We start from the raw sequence: 20,205 nt of genomic DNA on the forward strand, positions 1-20,205 counted from the left end.
CCAAACTATTTTTTCTGCTTTCATTTATAGCTTAAAAATCCCAGAGCATGAAAGGATTAGAAATCACAAGTTTTACTTCTGTGAAAATATGTGTGAAGGAAACTGAAGCTATGCATTTAAAAAGACTCTCAGCTTGACTCCCCCTCCAGTTCTCCTTGCATCTCCTTCTTACTTTGTGCCTCATGGTTTGGACCTATTGCACCAGTCACTTTTTTCAAAGACCTCCTGCCACACCCTAGTATCCACACAAGTATTTATCCTGCCCCAATCTGCTTCATCTCAATGACAAAGCCAAGAGTAATTTTCAAACCCATCACAAGGCAGAGACAGCCTCAGAATGAGTTTAAAATGCATAAAGCAGGCTCCAGAGATCCCATAATTTCTCTTTCTGTAAATAGAGTGTGCCCCACCTACCAAATCTAAACAGACTTCACAATAAACAGCTGGGTTCTATGCAATACCCATCACTGAAGAACAGATGTGAGAAGGAAAACTTTCTTTCAGAATATGTTTTATTAATATGTGAAGATCTCTTTCATCAACCAAATTGTTACATTCTGCAACTTGGTTTTAGTTTGCAGAGTGCTCCCTGCGAGGCACCAAAGTGAAATTTTCTCATGGTGGGTTGAAATTCAACCTCAGTGTGGTGGGAGACAATAGTGTCTATCATCATGATGATCCAGATAAAATCCTAAAATTCAGGTTACTTTCCAGAATTCCTTTGCCTTCACTGCTGGGGGATGGGATGGGCTGGGCAGGGAAGGATCTCACACTCAGATCCCCCCACCATGTGCTGGTATATCAGCCAATTGGTAAGGAGTACACAAAAACTGACCAGGCACTGCTGCCTCTAAGCTCAGGGGGAAATCAATGAAACAGATTTAGCAACTCATTTGCTCTTACAGTTCCTTCTGCTGTGTCAGTGGTGCAGGGACCATCCCCACAGACTCACTGAAAGTACCACAGCCAAGAGATGCAGAGAGGTAGCCTATCTCTTTATCAGACACTTACGAACAGAGCAAAGACTGGCACTGAATTGAGAACAAAAAAGTTCATTTTTCTTATGCTTCTCCCTTAAGATGGATGGCGAGCATTTGAGGAGGGAATCACTTGATTTAAATAAGTTGCAACTTTGGTCATATATTTACCTATTTTTATGGGGTTTTTTTCTAGCATTATTAACAAACATAATGAAAAGCTCCATGTTTACTTCCATATTAAGCACCCATAACAGATCACAGAATGGTTGTTCTATATGTTTTTTAAGTGTGCATCACTTCAAATCTAGTTGACTGCTAGCCATCTTTTTGTTCTGCATGGTAGTCAGAGATATCTTGAGCTTTTATACTCAAAAATGCAATATTATCTCTAAAATCTGTTCTCCCATCTTAAAATTTCTTTTTTTTTCAAGGCAGTGAAAAAGAGACTGCAATAAGATTTAGTACTTACTGTGAGTACTACGTACACTATGTCAAAAAAACAGGTCTAGCCTGTATCTGTGACTTTCATAATTTCATTTCATTGTTTTTCTCTTTGCCAAGTCCCCAAAACATAATCTGATTTCATATAATTCAAATTACTACAAGTGTCACATGGTTGGTACAGCTGGTACAGTGCCTGAGGAAAAAAATAAGACCAGTTTCATGTAAACATAAAGATGTTCATTCTTGGAGTAATTTTGTGTCAATGGAAAATACACCAGGTATAAATTTGGCCCCAGGACGCAGAGCTTCCAGGAAATATGAAGCTATTGTAACTAGAGATCTCGGCTGACGTATAAATTGAAAAGCAAAATAGAAATGAGGCAAATTCAGCATGGGCATAAAAGGAGTGACATCAGCCCTATTAATTACTGAACTGAAAGAAAATAAAAGCCTGGATCAAAATAACCTAAGGTACAGAGAGAAAAGGATGAAAACATGAGGCAAGAAGAACAGCGTGATGACAGATTTGAGAAGCAGCATGTAGTAAATACAATGACTAAAATGGAAAGTGTTTTCCATGACATTCAGCAACGAAAACAAATCCTTGGCTTCTGAGAAACACAGTTCAGAGAGTGCTCAATGAACTATACACCTTTCAATAAACATCCTTTACGCCCATTAATAACCAGAGTAATAGAGCTTCTGCTAATGCCACACTCATGCATAAAATTGTGAAGAGCTGGCTTTTGATCTGATGAAATTAGGGTAAAGGTAATATGTTCCTACATAATTGGTACTGACATTTTCATCACTTCACAAAGGGAACAAATACTCACTTTTTCCTCTCAGGAGATGCCCTACACTTTCAATGTAAACTCTCAGTAGTGTAAAATGTAGGTGGCAGAGTAGGGTGCAAAAGAGAAAAAGTCAATATGTATTTTATTACAAATAAACCTATTGGCACACATTTTTCCTAAATTTGAGCAGGGAATGTCAGAATCACCATTAACCCTGCTGTCCCAATCTTCTGTCTTGAGGGAGCTACAGGAACATTACATCCTCCTCCTTCCCTGCCTGGGTTTTCTGCCTATGGAGGATGAGAGAAGGGGGCCACCTTCAACTTACACCAATGTGGTTAGACACAGTCAAGACATGCACTTAGTGCCCAGGACTGCCCGCAGCAATTATCCATTAATGTGCACAGATTCTACTGTGAAAAGGGATAATTCAGGACAGAGAACAGTGGAGAATTTTTTCTTGCAGTTCTTTTTAAGAAACTGGCATATTTTATTACACTATCTAAGGTTTTTCCTAAAGCAGGTAACTTACTAATGGTGTCACCAAATATACTATAAACCCTTTCTTCTCACATGGTAGCTGTGACAAGTCAAACTGTAGACTCCTTTTTCTGATGGTTTACTAAATACAAGAAATGGATCATAAAAACTCAGGCTGATAAGTTCTCCAAGAGCAGTGAGGAAAGGTTTAGGCTTGCTTCCAGTCACCTTATTCTTATTCCTGAGAATTAACCAACCAAAAAGGGATAGTAGAATGAAGAAGAAAAATAAACCTCAATGGCCTCTCTCATCCTTGTGACACGTTAAATAATGGGTTGAGAATTTACCTTTGTTAAAACATGAATGTGTCCTTTTTGCTGAAAGTTGAGGGTATACAAATGATCTCACCAAGCTCTATCCCTAATAAACTATACCATGTGATCTTGAGTATATCCACTGTACGAACTTCATAAGAACAAAAGAAATTTCCATGTACAGACAATCCCCAAAACACAACCTAGGTGCAATCTGGTTCCTCCATGTTCGTCCAACATGGGACTTAGACATCTCATTCTTGACAAATGAGCTTACAGTTGTGTTATTTAAAATAGTGTCATCAGAGGGAACTAGCTCTTTGTGACACTCCTGTATCAGACTTATACTTACTAGATTGCAGGTCTGCAATCTGAAATTACTAACAGCCTATACTTGACTATCTTTTGGCCTGTAAAAATGACTCCAAATAGACATATTTGAGGGGATTTTGGCAATGGTAAACTTATGTTTTCCAACGTACTAGAATTGCAACTACTGTGAGTTAGTTTATAGAGCTGACTTGTCAAATACTAGACTTTCTAAAAGATAATGAAAACAGACATACAGAAAATGTCTTACTGCAAGCTTCATCATGGAAATATTTCCAACAAAAACAATTAATATTGTTCTTTCTTGGCTTTATTGTCATTAATTATTTATCTGTTTTGATTGTCTGAACAACAAAAGAGATTTCAGTGTTTAAGAACTAATGTTTATCTTCTGAATATCCATTGTCACATTAACATTACTTAGTCTTTAAAATACTACTAAGCAAGGAAAAGAATATGTTATTATTTTAAGTCAATCCAAAAACAAGATATTTTTGTTCAACAGGAAAACGTGTATGTTATTATCTTGGTTGATTTGTTCTCTGTCATGTTTTGCAAGGAAGACTTGTAAACAGGCATTTAGTAAAAGCCATTTTCTAAATAAATAGAAGTAAATTATTTTTCTGTGGCAACCACCCTGAAGATTACTAAGGGAATCCTACCTAGTTTGATTCTTCTTTTTACATGATAAATGATGGTCAACTGTCCAGGCTACTAAGCACAGATTCTCTTACAAAGTAAGGCATGGTCAGAAGTTTATGCATCTATCTTTACACGTCTGAATTGGCAAACAGCAGTCTCAATATTTTACAAGTGCATCCCTGATCCAAAGTGAAAAATTTGGTGCAGGTGATGCTACTTAGTTCTTGAATAACATAAGCTAATTTCTATAACAATTACTTGATTCTGAAGTCCATCTTCATGGAGCCTTGTAAAATTGCCAATGAGATACTTGTCAAGATCTGACCTATTAACTTCAGCAGCAAAGAATTTACATATTGCCCTTCTGAGGATTTCTATGATAGATATGACTAATTAACCTATCCAGGAACTGGACAGGAAAACAGAGTTGAGTGATTGAATGATAGACATAAAGTGACAACTTCAAGACCAGAAGAAGTTAGAGAAGCAGTACAGTCACATGTTATCAGAAAGGGAAGCAGAGAGAGGAAAGGAATTTCCCATCAACTTCCCTAATGTTACTTCCCTTGTTTGCTTTCCTATTATCATAGGAGAAAGGAGGAGAGGAAGGTTGGAAGAAAAGCTAAGCAGAAGAGAAAAAGGGAAATGTGTTTTTAGTTCCTTCCTATCCATGACAGTCAATACCACAGGAATAACTAAAATAGCAGGTGCAAAGGATCAAAGTGGTCTAGAAGGACCAAGAGGGAGGTGTAATGTGGATATGGGAATCACCACATCTCTTATTATTGAAACGCCATAAGAAACTCCATAGCAAGCCAGTCTGCGTATGAACATAGGCTCGTCCAGGATAATAACACCAGCTTTAGAACTTCTGCTTACTCAGGGAATCCTGAAAGCATAGAGATAATCTTCTTGGTGTTGGCTTGTGGTTGGAGATTTTTTTACACATAATTTGGAGTATTTTTCCCACAGTGAATTAAATTGTGGTTTTCTCAACTTGCTATGCGGCAGTGATCAGAGAAAAATTTCTTACATGATTTGGGTAAAATCCTCTACAGCAAAAAAAAAAACCCTGATATTTTCTTTTAATAGTTTTACCAGTTTCTGTTACGGATATCAATTAGCCCATTTTATTGATAAGGGCTCGAAGTAGTCAGAGCTGATTCAGAGTCCAGAGATCTGATTTACCAAAGTAAATCTGCATGGCCTCCCTGTATACTCTCTTTCCTCCCATCCTCACTCCAACTCACTGTCATCGCTGGATATGTTGAAAGCATGTGCCATGTCCCATGCAGAGAAAATAATTCCTTCCACCATGTCCCACCCACATCTTAAGCTCAGTAATTTTAAATTACATAATTGGGCTCTGCTGATCACAGCTGGATCAGAAGGAACCAAGAGGATCTGATGAACTATTGCTCTGATTCTAAATAGCACTGTTCATACAGCTCTGAACCACCAGGGCTTTGGTCTGAGGTATCCTTGCTTAGTTACCACATCAAATAACCAAGGACCTCTTGTCCCAGATTATTGCACACACCTACAACACAAGATTAAAATGGAAACATCTATCCTACACTATTTACATACCTGACACCGAGCAAAGGTTTCATAGACCACTTACTCTCTTATTATTTAGCTACAACTGCTATGCTACTGTACAGGGAATGTACTTTGAGAGGCACAATGCACAGTGAGCAAAAGATAATAGAAGGGTCACATTACATTTAAAACCAGAAGTACCTCCTAATTATAAAGCAATAGGTCTAATCTTCAACACAATTTTATCTCTGTTAGAAGTAACTATCAGTCTGTGTAATCAGTATATGAATAGTGCTGCAGATGAAGTTATACAAAGAGCTATTTTTTCTGTATCTTAACTAATTTATTTTGCCAACAACTAATATTTTTAGTGTATTAATTTGCCAACATCTGTGGTTTTGTCATCTAAAGAAGCTACATTAGTCACCTCACCATGGAAAACATAACACATAGAAATTGAAGGAGAAAAGTCAAAGAAAATGTGATGTGAAATAATAGGGGTACAGGTAGAAATCACAAAAATTTAAGGATTATTTTCCTTAGAAACAAGGTGAATAAGAGACAATGGGACTAAAAAATACAAAGAACAAGACTTAGATTAATTTTCTTTGCATCAAACCACAGAAGTAAGGATATTCAATCGAAATACATTTTCATCTCATGTGATATTTACCCAAACTCTGGAACTGCATTTCCAGATGTCACAAGCATCAGGGCAGCAGAACGCTTGAAAAGATTACAAATTCAAAGGTAGCAGCTGAAAATACAGAACAGAGCTAACAGCATTTCTGAGGAGATTAATCTTCATATTTCAGGGTGTAGTGAAAAAGTATCTTAACTCTTCTGGGGTTTCTGAGCTGACCACTTTCACAGTAAGACTGAATATCTGATAGGGCCACCAACTAAGCTACTATGTTACATTACCTCCCAGACTAGTCTTCACCTGCAGAGTGGAAATGTTGACACTGAGCTAAATTGTCCTTTTTTCCTGTAAAAATCTAGGCATAAGCTAAAAATGCATTCGTTTTACCACCCCAGTGTAGTATCTGCCCACTATCCACACAATGAAAGATTGCTTTTGACAGCTCAAAATCACATGTGTACACGTACAGAAGGAAGTCATCTACCATCACCTTCTGAAACTGGATTTATGTTGTAGCCACAACTGCTGTAGGAATCCAAAAAGATCTACATATGCAAGATATGAGACATAAAACACAGTGCTGTTCATCTTAGATCCATTTAGCCTCAATCAGCTATGTTTCACAAAGAGCTGGAGGGACATCTAGTGGACTTGATGACAAGCAGGAAAGCCTTTATGCTATCATTTTACTGCTTCATGCTTTACTGCTTACTGCTGCTTCATGTGTTAATGTTGGTCATCCCACTAAATAAGTATATGAAATACCAGAACAGTACTAAAATCCCTGCCATGCAAAACAGGCAGCCAGCTATAAAACATACTGTCATCAACTCTAGATCTAGCCCGATTCTCATATCCAAACCAAGATACATTTCAGAGCAAATCTACAGTTTGCTGATACTGTAAGATCAGAACTATGTTCAAAACACAGACCTGAGGCATTGTAACTATAAATATGTAAAGTGCACATTGCACCAGCCTCAAAAGGCGTATATGGTTTAACACCTACAAAAATTCCTTTACAGGCTGCAAGCCAGAGATAATTCTATTTTTTTATCTTCTATAAAAGTAAAAGAAAATTATCTTCCAGCTTTACCCCAATCCTAACTGCTTCAAGAGGAATAAGGTACTTTGGAAAGCAGAATGAAACATTCAGCAACATGTATTTTATAGAAACTATTCTTACCCAAGCTATGAATATTTACTTCCACTGGCCTTGTTCAATAATAAACCCAAATATTTCCAAGCTTCTTGGGAATGGAGTTACAAGTGTACTGGCACATTCAGAGAAGAGGGAAGAGCAGAGCTGTGGAATGCTCTGATTCTGGGGAATAATCCTACTTACTTCAAGTACTTTTGAAAAAATTCAAGAGATACTGTATCAGAGAGTGTAAACATTTTTAGCGCCTGAGTCCAACAGATGCATTCCAAAACAGTCACCAGTCTAAAATCTGTATGTTTAAGAATATCCTTAATTAGTTTTGTACTTCCCACAAATTTTAATTTGAGCTTCTTGACCTGCAAATGTTTTCAACTTTGTTTCAGACACAGGCAATCAACTTTATGCTTAAATAAACTCTTATGGTGCTTTAATCTAAGAAGCAACTTAGGGAGAATCAGGCAAAAGCCATTTCCATCTTCTTTTCATCCAAGGGAAAAGCTAAGTCTAATCTTTTCTCTTTTCAGTTTTCCCTCTATAGTTCTCTAGAGATGAAAACACAGAAAAATCCTCCAAAGAGTGAATTTCAGTAACATTTACAGCTTTTCAAATTTAAAAGTAATTTCATTCTATGGTTTGTTTTAATTAATGTGAAATGGGCCAACTTCAGGTGGGCTTCCACTTTCCTCACTTATTTCCTACACACCTAGACAGTGTCTTTGTTCCTTCAAGGTTTGGAGGAATAACCTGACTCTCCTTCTACTTATTCTATGTTCCTTTATTACTTTTTTTAGTTAGAAGACCTCATCTACTTCTTCTACCTGTCTGTAGCAGACACCCACCCTATCACACATGTTGGCTGCCCACTAACCCTAGCTCATAAGCAATCAGCTGGTTTACCATGCAAAGTTCATCTTCATGTACAAGAAGAAATCAAAACCTTTGGAAGACTGACTTTATGAAACACAAGTATGCACAACCCAGAAAAGAAGGATATGCTTCCTGTTGCTTCAACACGGAAACTCTGCAACTTCTGCTGCCTTGTTGCCTAATATGGATCCACATTTTATAGGCTGCAAGAGTATACAAAGTATGGTTTCATAAGTAGACAGTATTAGTCCACAGCAATCTGAGATGCAAAGACAGATTACTGAGCATGACATTTTCTTTCACTGACATTTTGACTAAGGAATAGGGATTAACACCAGGATGTGTCCAATGCATTTCCTAATTAGATCATATTTATAGATTATATATACATGTTTCAGGATATCTCCTGAAAGACAAACATGATCAAAAGTCAGGCCTCTGTATTTACTAGCTACACAGTATTTACACAAAAGCTAAAAAGAGGATTAATAGTTATACAAAGCCTGCAGCTGAGATTTTCCTTGAGTAAGGATCTTACATTGTGTAGTTTAACAAAGAGAGGTTGATTGCTATGTTCCAGTTAACTTCAGGGAGCATCCAATTGGACACTGGACTGCAGAAGCAAATGACTGCACCCTGTATTGCTAGATGTTCTAAATCCGTGTTCAGACCTACAGTTTAAAACTTCATTTTCATTTCTGTGGCACTCAAAATACATAGTTAAAATTAATTTTTAAAAGTTTACAGTGAACAAGTCCACACATAAGACTTCAATGGTAAAGGTGGCTTATACCTGCTTGAAGATGACAAATAAACTTATTGCTAATCTCCCTGCTGAAAAAGGCAGCCAGCCAAAAGAAAAGGTTATTCCAAATGGATTTTCAGGCCTGGAAAAAAAAAGTCCCCCTCTCAGGCTTGCACTCCTTTTGACTGAGTAATAATAGAAGTATTCAGTTTACCAGTGCCCCTCCCATTCTTATTCATGTTTTCACCTAAATTCAACAACAAAAGAGAAAAAAAACCCAACCCTCTTATCTGTTTCAGTCTTTAGCATACAGAGAGCAAGGGAAATATTCTCCTCTCCTACTGCCTTATTTTTCTTTATATTTCTTTTAAAAGGAAGATACATGACTGAGGTTGGCAGGGACCTTCAGAAATTATATGGTCCAATCTCTCTGCTCAAAGCACAGTCACCTACAGCAGCTTCATGCATATGATGCTCAGCCGTGTTTCAAGCATCTACAAGGACAGAAACTTCTCAGGGTCTCTCAGCAACATGTGCCTGTGTTTGGCACCCTCACAGTTTAAAAGTTTTCCTTACATTCAAGCAGGATTTCTCATTTTCAGTTTGTGTCAATTCCCTCTTGTTCTTTCACTGGATCCACTTAGCAGGCTCCATCTCATTTAGTGTCCCTGCCCAGGTTATCTGCACACATTGATAATAACCCCTTAAATTTACACTCCTGTAGTCTAAACAGTCCCATCTCTCTCAGTTTATCCTTGCACATCAGGATTGGATCTAATCCCCTGATCATCTCAGTGATCCTTTTCAAGACTCACTCAAGTATGTCAATCTCCCTCTTGTCCTGGAGAGCCCTGGTCTGGACAGAACACTCCGACTGCAGTCTTGCCAGGGCTGAGTCAGGCTGGGAGAAGTAACATCTCCCTCAATCTGCTACAGCACCCTGCCCAGTGGAGCCCAGGATGCTGCTGGACACCGTTGTAAAAGGCTGCATTTCTGGAAAATAACTTTTATTGTATCCCAGGTCCAGCTGGCAGTGCTGTCACCCAGCCAGTCAGTCCCCAGCTGCCCAGGTGCAGGGGGATCTACACGGCCCACAGCACAGACAGTACTTCCACAACCAGTGCGAGGCCTCACTAGTGTTCACGTAGCCCTCCACTGTCCCCACTGAGGCAGACCACTGCAGCTGGCAGACATTGGAAAACCCAACAACATGGAAACTACTTCTGTTTTTTTCAGAAGTGACGCTCTGCCCGAACAGATCCCACGGGCCGCCCCTGGATACTGCCGGCCTCTCCTGTATCGTCAGAACGCTCAGAACGTCAAGGGAACGCTGCTACTGTTACACAGCTCAGCTTTATTTAACACCCCATAGGAACCTCACTCCCAGATGAACACCGGGAGGCTGGAAAGGCGCCCTCTGTCCGGCCGTCCTGGCGAATCGCCGGTGTAACCCGCAGAGCGGCACACGCCCAGCCCTGCCCCCGGCCGCCCGCTCCCCCGCGGCGGGCACGGCGGGCTCGCTGCGCCGCTGCGCCGGCAGGGGGAGCGCGCAGGCCGCGCCTCGGCAGGCCCGGGCAGAGGCGCCTCCCGGCCGCGCTCGCTGCAAGCAGGCCCCTTCCCGGCGGGTGCGGGCTCCACAGCGGGACTCACTGCCGAAAGGAGCCCGTCTTGCTGAGCCAGAGCCACGTTCTTTCTGCAGAAAGCGGCGACTGGCGCGGGGAGGCGGGCAGGGCAACGCGCCTCCTCGGTACCGGGACCTGGTGTACCTTTTCCTAGGCAAGAACAGCTGGAACCCCAGCAATGCCATTTCAGACCATTCCCAGATGGCACTGAGCAAGTCGTAACGGGTTGCAGGAGTCGAGGGTCTTCTCAGGGACGAAACTCCGCACGAATTTGTGCGTTTCGTTTCGGCACAGGGAGTTTCTGTGTTTGGAGGCGCGGGGGTGGCTCTGGGGAAGCGACTGACTCAGGAAAAGGGCATTCCACCCAAGGCGTCATCATCTCCAGGAGCGTCCTGGGTCCCAGAACTGCGCTAATCATTATTTGCATAAGGGGTTGATTTTTTTTTTTTTTTTTTTAATTCCTTGGTGTACAAGCAAGAAGTGAATAACAATTTGGTGTCATTTGTACACGCGGTAACAAGCAAAACAACTGAGTGTCCCATTCCAGGTCATAAACTAAGTAACAGCCAAGAATTCTGAATCTAGCCCACCTTCCTGTCCACCACACACAAGTACTGCACTTCAGCAGTGATTCACATCCTTTCACATCACACTGTTTGATGCTTCTCATTGTACTACTTCACCACAACTTTAATTTCATAGGAAGTCTGGCAAGATATCAATCCTGAAATGTGCCTTGCATTGGTGGAGAAGAACTATTATCAGCTGGGGATACTAATTCTTGTGTGCAATCTCAAAAAATTTCCACAAACAGAGCTAGAACCACTGTTCCATTAAAGCCAATTCTTGCCATTTCAGCTGCTGCAGGACCATGTCCACAGTTTATGGACAAGTCAGAAGAGTACTGTCTTCCCATTCACAGGTGCAGTTTCTGCACTTCCGCTTGTAAAAGATCGCACTGACATCATTTGAATGTGTCTTCATCTAGTTATTATCCTATTAAAATAATAATGCCACCATTTTGAGCAGCAAGAATTTTTTTCTTGCACCTTTGCACACATAAAGATCTCCTGCTTCCTAGAGTGGACACAAATAAGCATTTATTTCATTAGGATCATGCCTTGGTTTTATTAGCTGTCCTTTGTATTGCAGTCATAATTTCCATATTCTTGGCAACGTGGGCTCCGGTGTGTAAATTCTTCAGACAGGTTCTTGGAATAAACAAGACAGCTTTCTGAAACAGCCAAAAATAGCTGTTCTGAGTAGAGCCTTGGAATATGTGTGAGAGGCTGGGAGAAGTGGGGGAGACAGCTCAGACTGGTCCCTGATCAGGGATTTCCAAATCATATGAGCACCTTGTGGTGCCTAAGACATTTCAAAACCTCCCCTATACAGGAAGGTACAGAAAGAAATTGACACCGAAATGCAAAGGAGGAATTTGCAAGTTTATGTTCTTTCTGGGTTTCTTATGAAGTTGGCCAGGTAGTTTCTAGTCACCATGTAAACTAAAAACTTTAAAAAGGAGTTCCACTGCCGCTTAAATTCCTGTACATGAGCTAAGATTGCCACAGCTGAAGTTAATCCTCAGTTCCTGGGAGCCCAGTGAAGACATCCTGTTCTATATCGGACAGACAGAGAAATACTACAAAGCCTTTACCATGGAAAAATTACTGGTCAATAGCTCCTATGAGGGGATTGTCTTTTGTCATTTGCAGTGGAAAAAGTTGAATTGAGAAGCTGTTTCATGTATCAAATGTATCTTTTTGCTCTTCTTGTTGTATTATTTTCTTTCAAACTCTTTGTCATATAAAATACCAACAATTGATAAAGTGACTTGCCCTCCATTCAGGAATTGTATCACAAGTGAGAATGGCTTTACTCATCCACTGGCAACTGGCTGAGAAAAATAATTTCAAAGAGTTATTCAAGAAAATACAGATCTTCATTTTTAGACATGAGCTGCAAAATATGCTTCAAGAATACAAAAGACAAACAAGGTGGTGGCTGCTGTGGTTGTCTGAGGTGAGTCACTGTTCTGCTTCCACACTGACAGGGAAGAAACTTGGATTTATCCAGCAGTGGTATGTTCTGGGGTGGTAATTTGCCTTTGGGCATATTCGTGTATTTTGTTTCTCTCCTCCCATGTTCCCTTTTTTTACGTCCATTTGTACTGTGCATTGCTTATGACTAAGGAAAAACCTTTTCTTCAAAGCCTTTGGTTTATTGTACTAAATTTAATTTTCTGACCATTCTGCATGGAAGTGCCAAACAGTGTGTACCTGTGCTTATTTATGAGGGACTCCAGGGTCTGAGCTTGGACCAGTGACTGAGTCATGCCTTTCTGCCAGTCAGTCCCTGGCAGAAAAGTTACATGAGTGACAGTACCAGAGCTACCATCACACTGGGCTGTAAGACAGCAATTAGATTGAAAGAGGAAAGCAACTTTAGAAGTGAGAAGTCATTTTAACTGTGTGTGGAAGTGTGAACTGCCAAGAGCTCTTGGCATATATATGGCACTCATACCTGGCCTCTTTGCTGTGTATATTCAAGAGACAACAGTGTGACTGTGTAACTGTCTATGCCTGCCTATGTCAACTCATACAAGTCATGCGTTCTGTGGGGGTTCATGCTGCATGATGGGGCCAAAAAAGAACACCCTGTGCCTGTAACATCTCAGTTCCCTTGCAGAGGAAAACAAGGCTTATAAGAGTGGGCAGCACAGTGTGAAAAACTCCAGCTACTGTAACAGAAGTTACCTTAAAAAAATCTCAAAAGGGAAACCCCTTGAGGGATTTTTCTGTTGTGGGTAACACCAAACTAATAATATACAGAGGTGAAGGAGAACAGTAAGTATGGGAGTGCTTTGCCAATTATTAAATTCAGAGGCTTCTGTAATTAAAGTGTCATCAGAGATTTATATTTTCTTTTTCAAATGTCTTTTTTTCACTGACACTGCTGCGACATCTCTGATGCTTTGTTTTTTTGCATACAAAGAAAGTGTAAATATGGTAACATCAACAGAAAATGGCCCATTAAAAACGCAAAAAATACTCTAAGATTCACAAATAAGTCCATCTTGACCATCTTGTGAGATTTCTTTATGCAACCTAAGATCCTTTTGGAGAATTTCTAAATAGTTGAAGATTAGCACTGGAGCTTGGCATACCCTCTGCCTCCATCCTGGCCAATAATAACACTCGCAGAGAAAACCAAAACATAGAATCCAAAAGTCAACACATGGCATACATAAATATGATGCCACTGTTCCTATATGGGAAGTCTGGGAAGAATAGTTCTGGGGAAAAACACAACTGATTTTTTTTTTTTTTTTTAGGTTAACCAAGATTCTTCATTCTCTTTCAACAGAGTGGATTTTCAAGAAATATCCTGTCCAGTTAGCCAGGATCTGCTATCATAGCATGGTGCAATTTAGGAACAGGCTGCTTCAGTTCTTCTTACATCTCCAGACAGTAATCAAAGAATTGCAATATGTCACACAGTATTAGATAATGTCTTTCAGACATAAAAAGCTCTTTATAAAGTTGGGTAGTTCTGCCTATCAAGGTTTTGCTGATGACAGTTAAGGTAGCAAAGATTAGTAGAGAAGTGATTTTCATTTTTCACAGCAACCATCTAGCTTTAGGCTGATGGGTGATGGGGTGCTCTTCCTCCCACCTCCATTCTGGGACAGCAGAATAGGGTACAGAAAGTTTGGGTTGGGTGGAGTGAGGGGCTCTGATTTCCTAAAAGCTGTAGCAATCAGAAGCTGAGAGCAAGCTTACAGAGATTCCTCCATTGCCCAGGAGACACTGGCAAGGCATTCCTAACTCTGAGGTCTTCAGACACGAAAACAATTGCATTTCTTCTTGGTGAGTCCTGCAAGCAAGTCAAACCTGCAGCAAGTACAAAGAAAATCCTTGTTGTTCAGAATCTATGACTGTTCACCTGTGGTGTTTAAAGATGTGCCTAATTAAGTTATCTACCAGACTCTTCTAATAACTGCAACACAGAGTGATCTGATGCTATGCATGAGTTCAAAAGCTTCATTACCTCCTGGCATTCAGAAAAGCTCTTTCTGCCTTTCACTTCATTGTCATTGTCTGACATCATTACTGACACTGATTAACTTGAGAGATGCTACAGAGATCATTCACGGGCTTTCTGGGCTGCTTCAGACACCAGTGCTGGAGAAGTGTGCAAAGAATGTCTGTGTCTTGGGCAATATGGGCAGTAAAATACCTGACAGAAATTTACCCAAGTATGGAAAAATATAAAATGCAAATTAAATATGTTTTGTGCCTGCCTCTGGGTCTTTTTCTGTCTCAATCTGAAGTTAATATTGGCAAAGGATTTCACTCAAAAAAGGCCTGTTTCTACTCATTAAAATTACCTAGAATTATATCATTAGCTCAGTCTCTGTGGTTAAATTACATTCAGAAACTGAACCCTGCTCACTTTCCACACAGTGCGTTTCGTTCCAGTAGCTCTAATAGGAGAGCAGACAACCAGCTCAGCAGTAGATGTCTACACCTGATCAGATGGAACCCATCATCATGAAAATTGTTGCCCCAGTCATAGATTAGAGGCTTCTCAATCCCTACATTTTTCATTGTGAATACATGTTTTCTTTTGAGAACTCTGCATAGTCACACTACTTCATTATGCTGGGTGTATGATGGGAGGTGAAGACCTTAAAATGAATCATTTGGGCTCACTTCAGTAAACCAAAGTGGATTTTTTTTTTGATTGTGGTCTATGATAACATTTCATTTAGATTTTAAAAACAGCAGAAAAACGTTGAGATTTTTAATTAAAATTTGTGGGAACATCTTGTTTTCTGGAGAACTACATGCTCACGTTTTTTCTTCATATGTAATAAAAACAATATTGAAATGTTGGAACTTTTCTGTTGGGAAAATGTTGGGATTGAAACGGGGCTCTCTTTAACAGCACTAAAATCATACTGAATTCAGCTAATTAAGTCACAAAGTTACAAAGGACATTACAGCAATAGAGAACCTACCATATTTAAACAGCTTTGTTGTGTTTTCCTTTCACATTTTTGTAGCAAACCATGATGTTGATTACAATGAAATACTGGCCACAGCTGGATGACTGGGGTATGTTTTCTGACATACAAACGAAGGGGATGGCCTGGCTTGCTTACAGCAGCACAGCTGGATCCTGTCCAGAGCATGGTCTTCACTATACCTTGTGTTGCAGCCAGTCGTTACATGATAACCTCGTGTTATCCCTCAAACCACTCCTGGCCACTTTCTGAAGCAGGGCTGGTTAAAAGATCCTCTGGCAAAAGTAGGCCAGGCAGGGGGTTAGTAAACACCAAACAGTAAGACTGATAGGTGTTACTTCTCAAGCCAATGCCTTGACACTGTTGTGCTTGCTTGCAGTTTGCTCTTTGTTCACTATGGCTGAGTAGAAGCCTCTAAGCAGTGTTGACTGGCTTGTGGCCACACCAGTAAAGATTAGCTCCCTTCAAAGCAGATATCCTTGTGCCTCAGTCATACCTTGGTGCCTCTAAAATGCTGCTACTACATGACCTGCTGTTTTCAGCTGAAAGTGTTCAAAATAAGGTAAGGGGCATTTTGCAGTCCATCAGGGTGTTCTGATAGCGACGGATGTAGTGTGTGTATTGCATGCCCAGGGATACACTGCAGCAGTGAGTGGAGGGCAAAAGTGCTGATGTGGGCATTGTGGAATGACTGTAGAGGGGAAAGGAGGCAGGACAGTTCTATATATTTGGGGGAAAAGAGCCTGGAATGAACTGTCCCCAGAGCTATGCCTGGGCTGTGTCCTTGCTAAAGCAGATAGGAGAGAGACAAGCCAGAGCCATGCAGTGAAGCTACAGCTAAACAGACTGAATGATCAAAGTCTCTCCCTTGCCCTTGTGCACTTAGTAGGAGCAGGACCTTCCAATGGTAATAAAATGTTTAACAATGGTCCATCATTGGCTTTGGGAACTCCTCATGGATTGGAGAATGGTAATCTAGTCAAACCATGCATAGCTCATAAGTTCTCTAAAACCAAAACCTTCCAATGTCAAAATTTCACTTTTAATTTTAGGACAACTAGCCTTAAAGGGAATGTGCAGTTTCCACAGAAAGAATAACACAAACATTTGCCAATCCAAACTGGAGCATTTTTGTGTGTTGTTTGAAGCAGCCCTCTGTTGCATGGTAAAAGTCAAAGTGACACTATCATCTGTTTTGCAGAGATACAATTTTATCACAGTGGTGGCCAGAGAAGAGTCCTCTTTAATAAAAGAGTCATAAATGTCTATTTTCAAAAGGCCTTATCTGAACCATAAAATTTGTCTTCAGGCATAAGCTATAAAATAAGGCTGTGGCACTCAAGCATGATTTTATCTTTTGGCAGCACTGTAGACAGTATGTTTAAATTTGAATTGGTTTGCCATAATTCAGTCATTTTTGGTAACTAAAGGGATGCCACAAATTATAACACATTTTTATATTGCTAGATTTTTTTAACAGATTTCATAAAAATCTAAAGGCTGGTTTTATGCCTGTAATTTTTATGAACCAATGAATCTGTGAGAAAGAGTGGTTTTTCACAGCCAAATTCCAGGTCTCTGAAAGCACATAATTTTTATTGTCTTTGTAAAATTATTAATTACTATAACTAAGATTCTGTACAAAATCTTGTAGATACAGGTTTGTCATACTGAAAGACATCCTGAGGAATCATAGCGGGGTTTTTACATTTTTTTGTTTAAAGACTGACTGGGAACTCCTCACAGAGAACTGTGGTTCAGAGCAATGGCAATAAACAATGTAATAAGTGTGAGATAATTTCAGATCTGTGTGATAGCATCTTATGTCAATTAAGCCAAGTCTATGTCCAGAAAGCCAGCTGTATCCTGGGCTACATCAAAAGTAGCCGGGCCAGCAGGATGAGGGAGGGGATTCTACCCTCTGGTCCACTCTGGTGAGATACCATGTGCAGTGCTGCATCCAGCTCTGGACACTGACCTGTTGGAGCGAGTCCAGAGAAGGCCACCACGATGGTTAGATGGCTAGAGCACCTCTCCTATGAGGAAAGCCTGGGAGAATGCAGGGTTGTTCAGCCTGGAAAACAGAAGGCTTCAGAGTGACCTAATTGTGTCCTTCCAGTAACTGAAGGGAGCCTATAAAAAAGCTGGAGAGGGACTTTTTACAAGAGCAAGTAATGACAGGACAAGGGGGAATGGCCTAAAAAATGGGTGAGATTAGATACTGGGAAGAAATTCTGTACTGTGATGGTGGTGAGGCACTGGAACAGGTTGTGGAGAGAAATTGTGGATGTCTCATCCCTGAAAGCATTCAAGACCAGACTGGATGGAGCTGTAAGCAGCCTGGTCTAGTGAAATGTGTCCTATCTATGGCAGGAGCATCAGAACTAGATGACCTTTAGGCTCTCTTCCAACTCAAACCATTTTATGATTCTTTGATTCTATGAATAGTTCTTTTTCTCATGCACAGCAGCACCTAGCCCACTTTTCTGGGCTGGGAGGTGGTGGGGCAGGGCCCTATCTGCCAGGCCAGACACAAGTAGATACTCACATCCAGTTTCTGTTTCCCCAGACCCAAAGGCTTCACCAGCAGCCTACCTCCAAAATTGCCAGTGTACCAATTCGTCACCTTCTCTTATGCATCACCGAAAAACCTTATTTATTACTTAGCCCTTCTAACGCACGCCCCACTCAGAACCACAGGCACTGCCTCCCACCTGTCATCAGGTGTCTCCATGCCCAGTCCCGTGTGTAGTTCCTCATTGCAAATCCATTATCTGCTGACAGAGCTGCGGTGCTCATCTGCAAAGCCATGATTGGTAGTTACACAGCCACAGGGCTTCAGAGCCAAGAATTGTTGTGCAGCAAGGCCACCCCAGGAGATCCACTGTCCATGCATTGGCCATGGTCACTACACTCTGTAGGCTGAGGTTTCCTTTTCAGTTGGTTTGGCAAAGAGAGTGAGCACCAGAAATAAACTAGGAGAAGCTTCAATGGGGTGCAAGGACCTGGTGATAAAACCAAAAACCAGCTTGGGAAAGTTCATGCTAGGAATTAGAAGTACTTAGAACACAGAAGTACTTTTGTTTTTAGGAAGAATGGAAAATGCAAAAATATTGTGATTAAGATAAAATGGAGAGTCATCCAAATGAGCTTGTTAGTCAAATCATCTACACTGAAAAGGAATTGCATCTAAGCATTTAGAAGGGAAAGCAACTGATTAGGATGTAGCTCTGCTGGCATGGAAACAACCATGAGTTACAGGAAACTGAATATGAGAGGCATATGGGTAAAAATAAGTTGCAGTATTTGTTCATTATATAAGTAACTGTCATGGTTTGACACTGGCACAATGCCAGCACCCCCATGAAAATGCACTTTCCCAACTAATTGCTGTGAGATGTGATCAGGAACAGAGCAGAGCAGGCCCAAGCTTAATAACAAAGAGAAAAAATTGTATTAAACTACTGCTACTACTATAAAAACACAAACACTAAATCCCGGATGAAGACCTTCCAAAACACTCCTCCTCCTCCCACCTTATTTCCAGACAAACCCACAGTGAAACACCACCCAGGATCCTGATCAAGTTGCCACCCTTCAGATAATCAGTACTCAGTCCATCAAGGGAGACAGGAGTCTCTCCTGTGCCACAGACTCCCCCAGGAAACACAGCTGCAACCTCTGGTGTTTCCATGTCACACATGGCACCGCCTGGAGAAAATCTGCCATGGTGACACTCTCCTTTCCATGTCACAGTGCTCTCACCACCATCCATGGGCAGACTACTCATAGGGTTTCTTTTCAAGGATGCTTTACCAAGGACCAAAGAAAAACAACAATTTAGTTTCTCATCTTGGGACTACAGTCCCCCCCATTTCCCCCTGGGGCCAAGGGTCCAAGAACAGAGATCTTCTTCTTCCCTTCTTCTCTGAAGACAGAGGGCCTCTCCACACCCTCTTCAGCTTTCCTCTGTTCTCTCCATTCCTCTGTTGGTAGCCACTGAAACAGGTCTCTTGGCCCACCACCGCATCACCCTAAGTGCAGTCTCTGTTGCAGGAGAATTTGGTTCAGACTATGGCTAACAAGAAAAGTCCAGCCACAAGCCACTCCATCATCTCCTCCCAACTCAAAAATTTCCTCTTCCATCATCTCGGATCCCAGATTGTCTCTCTTCTACTTCAAATCGAAGAGGAGTAATATTTTACAAAGCCTTCATTTCCCAGGAAAGGGTTAAAGGTTTAGACTCCCTGGACGGCTGATATCTCTGCCCAGAAGCCAATTCTCAAGGCCAAGGCTGGGCACCTCCCCCCCCTTCTCTTTCACCTCCGCAGGCAGAGTTACAGGTGCCGTCCGGACTCTCTGTCTCTTCCCTCTGGTAGGGGGATGACAAAGACATCTCCGCTTCTCTCCACCCTTCCGTCCACAGGAGCTGGCTCGGTTCCAGTCCTTCTACCCCTCAGCTCACCTCGACCAGGCCTCATGGCTTCCCCTCCCCCACCCAGCCCCATGGCTGGGCAGGGGAGGTCTGCTCTGCACTCTGACCAAACCAAAGAGAGAGCTCCCCCTGGGAGTTCTTGCTTTTAACCCCCTGTGTTCTCAGAGGCGTGT

The 20,205-nt window shown here is 41.1% G+C and overlaps 2 long non-coding RNA genes across 2 annotated transcripts in view; one reads left to right on the forward strand and one right to left on the reverse strand.

Annotated features, from left to right (window-relative positions):
• LOC137474959 (uncharacterized) overlaps positions 1 to 10,177 on the reverse strand; it is a 78,140-nt gene extending 67,963 nt beyond the window's left edge. The window contains exon 1 of the long non-coding RNA XR_010999584.1: positions 10,091 to 10,177. This is a non-coding gene — a long non-coding RNA (uncharacterized lncRNA). The remainder of the gene's footprint in view (positions 1 to 10,090) is intronic.
• A 308-nt stretch (positions 10,178 to 10,485) lies between these two features.
• LOC137473803 (uncharacterized) lies at positions 10,486 to 15,473 on the forward strand. The gene is made up of 3 exons (XR_010998999.1): positions 10,486 to 10,841; positions 12,418 to 12,590; positions 14,325 to 15,473. It is a non-coding gene; the product is annotated as an uncharacterized lncRNA (long non-coding RNA).
• Positions 15,474 to 20,205: the final 4,732 nt, after the last annotated feature.

This window comes from Anomalospiza imberbis, chromosome 5 (assembly GCF_031753505.1).
Source record: "Anomalospiza imberbis isolate Cuckoo-Finch-1a 21T00152 chromosome 5, ASM3175350v1, whole genome shotgun sequence".
Classification (NCBI taxonomy): Eukaryota; Metazoa; Chordata; class Aves; order Passeriformes; family Viduidae; genus Anomalospiza; species Anomalospiza imberbis.